Below are 9,051 nucleotides of genomic sequence, written 5' to 3'. Positions count from 1 at the left end.
TTCATATGCTGGTTTGCCTGCAATAATGCTAAATCATAAGCTACTCAATCGACATGATGACATGACGTGGTTCAATATGCAGCATCACACATTAGCATGTTTTATCTCATTATCTATGACCTCAGCACATTGAAAATAACACTAAAAGCATTTTAATAGTGATATTGACACCATCTTCTCAACAAGAAGTCTGGGCTCGGGAGAGCCCGAGTGCCCTGGAGGGACTTTCCCTGCTGGATACACGATGGACGGGTGGCAGAACTGGAGGGTCGTGTGCCTGGCGGGACTGTCGATCGAGGACGCTGAAGATATCTACCTATTCGGAACCATGGTAACAGGGTTCTTGCTGATCGGAGCTGGCTTGGCCCTGGCTTATCAGAAAATTGAGAGAGCGGAGCCGGCTGTCCAAATCCCCACAAGGCTGCCCGCTGGGATTGACATGATTGGACGAGGTGCGAGTTCTCAGAAAGGGCTCACTGAAAGCAGCAGCATGGTTAAGAGCTTGGAGGCGCTTACGACTGCAGTGAATGCTCAAACTAACACCTCTGAGCGTATGTTGGATTACATCAGGAACGAATCCACCCGAAACAACAACTCAGGGAGGAAGCTGGACTACATCTCGGATCAGTTGGCTGCGGTCGTGAGGTCTCAGGACCTGCTCTGTGAGCAACAGAGTGACAAGATCTCGGGATCGATGGCTAATAACATCTTGGGGAAACTCGATGCTATAAAAAAGGAGATTGAGAGACCTGTGTCGGAGTGCTAAAAAAACAGCCTGAAATTCTTATGAGTTGTTTGCAACAGAAACATCACCATCATTATACGGCTACCCCTTCGGCGCCAGCTGCGGGCTCAAGGCTGGAGCCGATCAAAAACAATCCCTGATAACGACTATGTTGTGACTGTTCCTTCCCATCCCATGCAAGGCCACCTGAGTTGGCTGGAAGACTGTTTACTTAGCCTGGCAGGGCGAAGGACAGTGTCTCAGCTTGACTCTGGACATACACACACATACACATACACTGATATGCACACACTGATTCCCCCTCCCCTTCCAAACGCCTTCGATGCTTGTGCCCTACCGGTGAAGATGGTAGTCGACTGGACCAGCGCAGGCATGCTGCAGGACCGGAAGCGCTGTCTACACCGGCTCTCTCTCACCCTTTCCCCGCCCCGTTGCTTGTCTTGTGTTTCTATGGTGTATTGATAGTCATGTGCTTCTTGTGCTGAGGTGTTTTTTCTGTTATCAAACTGTTCTCCCACTAGGAGCTCAGTCTGAGTGGAGTTTTTTTTCTCCTCCTCTCTCCTCATGTCACATACTTTCGTTGTTTTTTCTTCCTATCAGCCTACCTTCTGGCATGTCTCCCCAATGTGATGTTTGTGTAATGTTGTCAGAAGGTTCCTTTGTAAGTGCGCATGCGCCATTAGCGTGCTGCCTGCTGTAACCCTAATTTCCCTCGGGATTAATAAAGTATATTGATTGATTGATTGATTGATTGATATGAATTAATTTAGAACTCACCGGAAAGAAGATGCGGAGACCAAACCAACAAAAAGCTGGGGATTGCACAGAACTCGATCCGCTCGTCTCACCGCTGCAATGCAAGCCTGACGTCTTTGTTTAGTAATATCGGATACATGGGATCCCTCACATTGCCTCCAGGATGGAAAATGATGAAAAGAGAGCCCATCATCCAGCTTCTTGCCTTCACGATCGTGTGATCAAACGTTGCAACTGATAACACAACACGTACGAACCATAGCTGAAGCTGAATCCTGTGTCTAGCCTACTGTCATGGCGGAAAGGGGGCGTGGCCCACCTCCAGTGACGTCAACTCCAAAGCCCTATAAACAGTATATTTGCATAATGACTGAAACCAGCCCACTGAAGGAACAATGGGCTGGGAGGTCAGTTCCTTAATCTTAATTATGCAAATTCTCATGACCACTGTGGCCATGAGTACCATTCACAGAGAGTTGTAAGATGGTGAAAGATGTACCCTTAGGCCCCCTCCTCGATTCAGAGATGGTCTTTCCCTTTTCACGTAAATGGCCTCCTTGACTCCGCGCTCAAACCAGCGTTCCTCCCTGTCCAGGATGTGTACATCCTCATCGTTGAAAGAGTGTCCACTGGCCTGTAGGTGTAAATAAACTGCAGAGTCCTGGCCTGACGAGGTTGCTCTTCTGTGTTGTGCCATCCGCTTCGCTAGAGGCTCTTTGGTTTCCCCGATGTATAAATCCTGGCAATCCTCCTGCACTTAACAGCGTACACTATGTTACTCTGTTTGTGTCGGGGGACCCGATCCTTGGGGTGGACCAGTTTTTGGCGCAGCGTATTTTGGGGTTTAAAAGCCACAGAGACCCGGTGTTTAGAAAAAATGCATCTCAGCTGCTCCGATACTCCTGACACATATGGGATCACTACAGGTTTTCGCCTGGGCAGCGGTTGTCCTTCTCTCCTGGATCGGCTGGAGCTTCCTTTAGGTGCCTTCCCAGCTTTGACAAAAGTCCAGCTGGGATAACCACATTTACTCAGGGCCTTCTTGATGTGCTGTTCTTCTGCCTCCCTGGCCGCTGTGTCAGTGGGGATGGTGTTCACTCTATGTTGTAGCGTCCTGATGACACCCAGTTTGTGCTCCAGTGGATGATAAGAGTCAAACCTTAAATACTGATCTGTATGCTTTGATTTACGGTAAACATCAACTTTTAAATGTCCCCCATTACTCATGGAAATCTCACAGTCTAAGAAGGCTAATCTACCACTTTTCATATCCTCCCTGGTGAATTTGATGTGTCGGTCCACCGAGTTAATGTGATCCGTGAAATGTAGTACATTCTGAGATTTTGTCACTCATCCAAAAAGTCACTTGGATGAGTGACGAAACATTTCTCCCACTGAAAACGCTATATCCAGATGAACAGACTCAACTTTCGGAGTTTTGCTCACATCATTTTTTTCTCCACACTTACTGTGTCCTTATTTATTTTACACTCAAGTATACATTACTAATAATACAAGCACATCATATAATTACGTCAGCAGTTTCTTCCAAACATTACTGGAATATTAAAGATTGTGGTAATACTCTGAAGGAATTGCAGTTGCTCTAATATCGTATATTTGCCTGTTTTTTTTTAATAATTTGAAAAAAAATGTTTTATGTTCCCAAGTGCATCAATATCTGAAGTTTTATGGAGATGAATTGATGTGATTATTTTGCAGCATGTAATTAAAGATCATTTTCACTTTTGAAATCCAAAGTAAAAATAATATTTTCACAGAAGAACTCTTAACTGCAGTGATAAATAAATGAATAAATAAATAAATAAATAAATATATGAATAAAGAAATAAAGAAATAAATGCTAGAACTGATTTATGGTGTAATATGCCCAGTGACATCTTTATTGTCTGAGAAAAGCAATTAATTTTAGGAACACAGTAAACAAAATAAACAAACAAACAAAAACTAAAGCACATTCATTTACATTGGAGAGACCAAACAGCCACTTCATAAAACGCATTGCACAACATAGAAGAGCCACCTTCAAGGGACAAGAATCGGCGGTCCATCTGCATCTTAAGGATAAAGGTCACTCTTTCGAGGATGCCAATGTTCACATTTTGGACAGAGAGGACAGATGGTTTGAAAGAGGAGTGAAAGAAGCCGACGGTTTACGACACCATCTGTCTGCCATCTATAATCCAGTTTTGAGATCCCTTCCCAGATGCCTTAACACCCACTCACATTATGGGCCATTTGACCTCTGGAAATCACATGATAGGGTGGGGTTAGTTTTCACAATGAGCTCACCCGAAACCTTGGCTGATTGTGACCTACACAAATTTTCACATTTTGGCTTGTGTGATTAGGTAGAGGATCATTAGGGGGGGCTTAAATCTGGGACTCTCCACCATTTGACCCTAGAACTGAAGAAGCTTCCTGGATGAGAGGTGAAACGTCTTCAAACAACTTAAAGAAGTCCAGAAACTTTTCTTTCCAAGCTCCTTAGACTAAGATGTTCTAGATTTTTGGAGGGCTTTCTTATAAAGCAACAAACTATTTCTCCAGGCTAAATGATGATCTTCTAAATTTATGACACACTATTTCCTCTCCATCTTACAAGTTATCCGCTTTAGGCTACGTGTTTGAGAATTATACCACAGAGTCAAGTACTTCTGATTTGAGGCTCTATTTTTCACAGGAGCTACAGTATCCAGAGTCGTACGTAGTGAGGAGGCAAAATTATTAACAAAATAATCAACCTTTGTTAGAGTAGGTTTCAGGTAGCTCCTTTTCTCTGCGTTGGTACAGGGCATTGAAGATGATAACAGTGGGTGGATTATATTCTTAAACTTACTTACAGCGCTTTCAGAAAGACATCTACTGTGATAAAGTCTACTCTCCACTGCTGTGTAATCAATTATTTTAAATGTAAATGTTATGTGGAAATGATCAGACTTGAGAGGGTTTTCGGGAAACACTGTTAAATGTTAAGTTTCTATGCCATATGTTAAAACAAGATCTAGAGTGTGATTGAAGTGGTGGGTGGGTTCTTTGACATTTTGATGAACAAACAACCTTTTTTTGTCACATACACAATTATTCAGAGCACAACATGTACTGAAATGCTTGTGTCCGAGCTGCGGAAAGCTGCAGACATAGCCGCGCCATTCCAGTGCTTGGATTTTAGCATGGGGTCTAGCCAGGACCCTTATTGGATACCTGGTGGGAAATGAACTTGCGACCACTGCTCCAAAGTTGTGTAGTCTTACCAGTACACTATCCAGCTGCCAATTGAGAAGCCAATTAAGTCTAATAACAGATTAAATGCCATGTTGAGGCTGTCATTTTTAGCATCTACATGGATGTTAAAATCACCCACAATAATTATTTTATCTGAGCTGAGAACTAAATCAGATAAAAAGTCTGAGAAATATAGAGGAATTTATTTTATTTATTTGTTATTCACATTACTTTATTTTGTAATGCCTTGGTGCCAATGGGTTTTAACATGTCTCAATGCCTCCCACATTCATGCCATTGAACAGTCGGGTGATTGTATTTCAGGAAGATGTGGGGGAAGCAGACAACTCCACAGGAAAAGTCTTTTGTCTCTTCAACAACTGTAAGAAGTAGCAAGGGAGTATGGACCGTTAACGGGGGGAAAGACCAAAGGTGTGAAACAGCAATGTGCTGCCTTATGTTTCTGTAGGAAGTATTTAAACCCAGGGCATGCTGGGCTCAGGTAGAGACTCTGCAGACCATCTACCCCAGCGAGGGCTTCCCAGTATATTTTTTTAATTTCACCCATCATATCCCCTGATGTAAAATGTTCTGTTTTTATTTTAACAGCTGACTCTGAATTAAATCTATAATACATGGAGATCCTGAAGGCAGCTCCAAAAGTGATCAGATTATATGTTAAATATTATAAATATTAAATGTTATATTATAAATATCAGAATTTTGGCATCCAAGTCTGTGATTGGTTGGTTTTGAGGCACAAATATAACAGTGTACAGAAAGAGTTGAACGCGAAGGGGCAGAGATGTTGAGTGCGCAAACAACACAGTGCGAGCAGGTCCACAGAGATCTGACCAAGAGCAAATGCAAAAACTGAGCGAGAGGGGCTGTTATTGTGTGTGTATATGGATAAAAGCAAACACTGAAATACATTTTTCACATGCAGCAATGAATTTGTTTGCTCAAATTTAGCTTTTCTTTGCTCAAAATAAAACTTCAAAATGCAACACTTGTACTTGCAATTTATTTTTACGTGCGCTCAAAACTTTTTCCTATGTGTGCTCAGAATAGTGGCACAAAAATAATGCCATAGTTTACGCCTTGTATTTATTGTCTGTGTTTTCCTCCATTCAGTGTCGCGTTGTACCCTTGTACTGCCCTTTGTGGTCTGTTTTCTAATTTGCTTTTGTTTTGACTCGTGCCATCAATAAAGCTGGAGTTTTTGAATTTAAGTTTCACATCATAGAATCTGCTTTTGGTTCCTCCTGAGAAGAGATATTTTACTGTTATTTTATCATTGCATCAGAATCATAAAATAAGCATTGCATTAAAGCATTTATTGAAGCTATTGACATTACATTAACGTTTGTATTACAGTGATTGTTATAACCTCATGTTAATCTTCTATTTACAGGTGTTGGTATAATCATATAATCTTTCATTGCAGGTGTAACCATGATCATCTTTATACATATTGCCATTTGGTGCTTATTATGGAGTTGCGCTCACGTCAGTAAGGGTTCAAAGCTACAGTCAGCGGGATGTCTGACTGATCTATTGAGGGAAGTGACGTAGAGCGTAGAAGGCCGCACATGCTTACAAAACACATATATCATGTTATTCATCATGATCCTTTATTCATTTATATTATTTTATTAAGCTTTGAGTAGTGGCATTTGATTAGAACATTTATTCAACATATTACATTTATGGTTTCAGTTAGGTTATTGCACACATGCAGAGTTGGCCTCTGTCCTTAAAGACAGAGTGAATGCTGAGGTCGAGGCACACACGCACCCACACAAGCAGTAGTTAAACTCATGTAGAGGGGAGAGTTCAAACATTTAAATAATAGTTTGCAAGGCCTTGTAGCTGTTTGATTATGCTTGCAGGAGAGACTGTTTGTTCCAGGGGATAAGCAGAGATAGAAGATTACTGGGAAGGATCTGGCCTTGGGAAGAAGAAGATGTTCTTTTAATATGTTAAAAGTTGTCAACATTGATTGTATTGTACCTACTTTACGCATGAGGGGGTGTTCCAATACCCTGATGTTCATAAAAACTATTGTTGTGTGGTTTTCGGTGAGAGATCGATGCTGTCTGCGTACAGTGTCCCATCTCCCACATGTGTGCATTAAAATCATCGTTTGACTTGACCCGGCCGGACCAGTGTTGTTATTTTGGTTGTCCTCCTGTATCCATCCCCAATATTTTTAACTCGTGACACTCCCTTCCTGTCTGCTGCACACAGACCTTGACAGGAAGATACAAAACGGCAAAAGAGTGCTTGAAATCATGTGTCATATGATCATGTGACTGGAGAGCTAGGGAAAAGTAGACCACAAAAAAAGTTGATATAAATGTGTATAAAAGATATATATGAGTATCAACATATTTTATATATTTTCTAATTGGTACATCTGATATGTGATGTGATATTTTACAAATGAAGTATCAATGTTATATAAATATGGCACAGGCACTCCCATTATGAGAGTGAATTTCTGTATCAACAGTATATCAAGCTGACTGTGTGAACCATGTAGGCTGGAACAACACTAAAAGTGAATAATTGGAAAATGATGAGTAGGACTTAACTCTTCAGCCTTTGTACTGTGGAATTACAGGGATTATTTTACATAACCATCATCTTTATCATTGCATTAATTGTCATTTCATCCAAGCATTTATTGAAGTTGCTGGCATTATGTTATAATTTGTATTACAGGGGTTATCATAATCAAATATTAACATGTTTATTACAGGTGCAGTTATAGCCACTTAAATCGTTGAGTTAAATCTATAATCTTAAAAGCTTATATGCTGAGTATATTGTTACAGTAAAATAGTAGCTGAGCAAAGGCCTGAATGTATTCAGCTTCTTGTTGCATTTGAGTTTGCCTAGTAACAGGTGACAGAAGATGGGCCAAAGAGGAGGACAAGTCCATGGGGACCTCATCACCATATTTGGAAAAGGATGACAGAAAGGGGAGCTTCTGTGTCTGCATTTATCTCTTAGAATAGATCATTATCTGTAGAAGAGGCAAACAATGTTCTTAAGATGCAAATTATGTGCTTGTAAACGCATGAGGGGGCGTCATAATACCCTGATGTTATAAAAGCAATCTGAAGTGTATTTTTGGGTGGGGATTTACAACTGATGGTTTCCAGTGTATGTCTCCCCACGCTGCGTGTATTCATTAAAATCAATTGTTTGATTGACCTCTTCTGGACCATCCTTGTTTTACTCTCGTCCTCAATTTCGGACCCTTAACATTTGGTGCATTGGCCGAGGGTTGAGGGGAGAGACAGTTGGAGATTGAGACCGAGAGGGTCCGAGGCGCTCGAACGGACAGACACGACTCAGTGGTCGAAGTGAGTGGACATAAGCCGGCTTATTCAAAGGTAAGGCACTACCTGTTGAATTATTTCCGAAATGTGCCAACTGGAGATCACAAAATTAAAAGTTTACTCACTGAAATTACTGGCAAAGGTCTGTTTTGATTTTGGTGAAGTTTTCATGAGGTTTACCGGTTGAAGTAATGATAAGTTATAAGTAAAAGTACTGGGTTCAAGTTCCAAAGAGAAGGAAAAGAGTTAAAGTGAGTTCAAGTCTCACGTAGAAAGTAGGGTAATTGGTCATTTTGTGGGTTCAAGTCCCCTATGTCCACAAAGGTAGATCTGCCTCAATCTTAATCCTGTTTTGGGTGTAGATTGTTGTTTCAAATTATTCTAAATTTTTCTAGAACGACAGCGGCGTCTGTTAAGAAGCGCATAGCCCGGACGTTGCGATCCCTCCTCGATGTGGACGCACATTGTTGACCTATCGCCGAATAGGATTAGCTCGGTTTGGCTTGACCGTGGGGTACAGGGCATCCTGAGATAAGCTAGTGATTGGATCACTTGACCGTTTAGAACGGTATTTGCGCTTTTTTGGGCAGTAAAGCTTGGAGCTTGGGCGTTAGACGCTTTTAACACTAGAATTACTGAGCCTTTTTTCCCTGGTGCAAGTCCCTACTACTAGATTTACTGGCCTGCGCAGATTTGCGTAAATTCCCCCCAACCTTAACACCTCTTGGCACCCCGCTGAGATTTTCACAGGTCGTCAGCTCCATTGTTCTCCTGCTTTTGTTGTGCAAACACACCCTCCCCCAACCCCTAACCATGAGAGATTCAAGTTTTTCCTTCCCTGCAAGGCTGCTTTCCTTCCTTACCTGCCTGCATGCCTGTCCATAAACATATATACACAGAGTTGTACATATATTTATATATTTATATAGCCACACCTTATATAATATGCATAAA

This window comes from Oreochromis aureus, linkage group 3, assembly GCF_013358895.1.
Source record: "Oreochromis aureus strain Israel breed Guangdong linkage group 3, ZZ_aureus, whole genome shotgun sequence".
Lineage (NCBI taxonomy): Eukaryota > Metazoa > Chordata > Actinopteri > Cichliformes > Cichlidae > Oreochromis > Oreochromis aureus.
Note: the sequence above shows the minus strand (reverse complement) of the source record.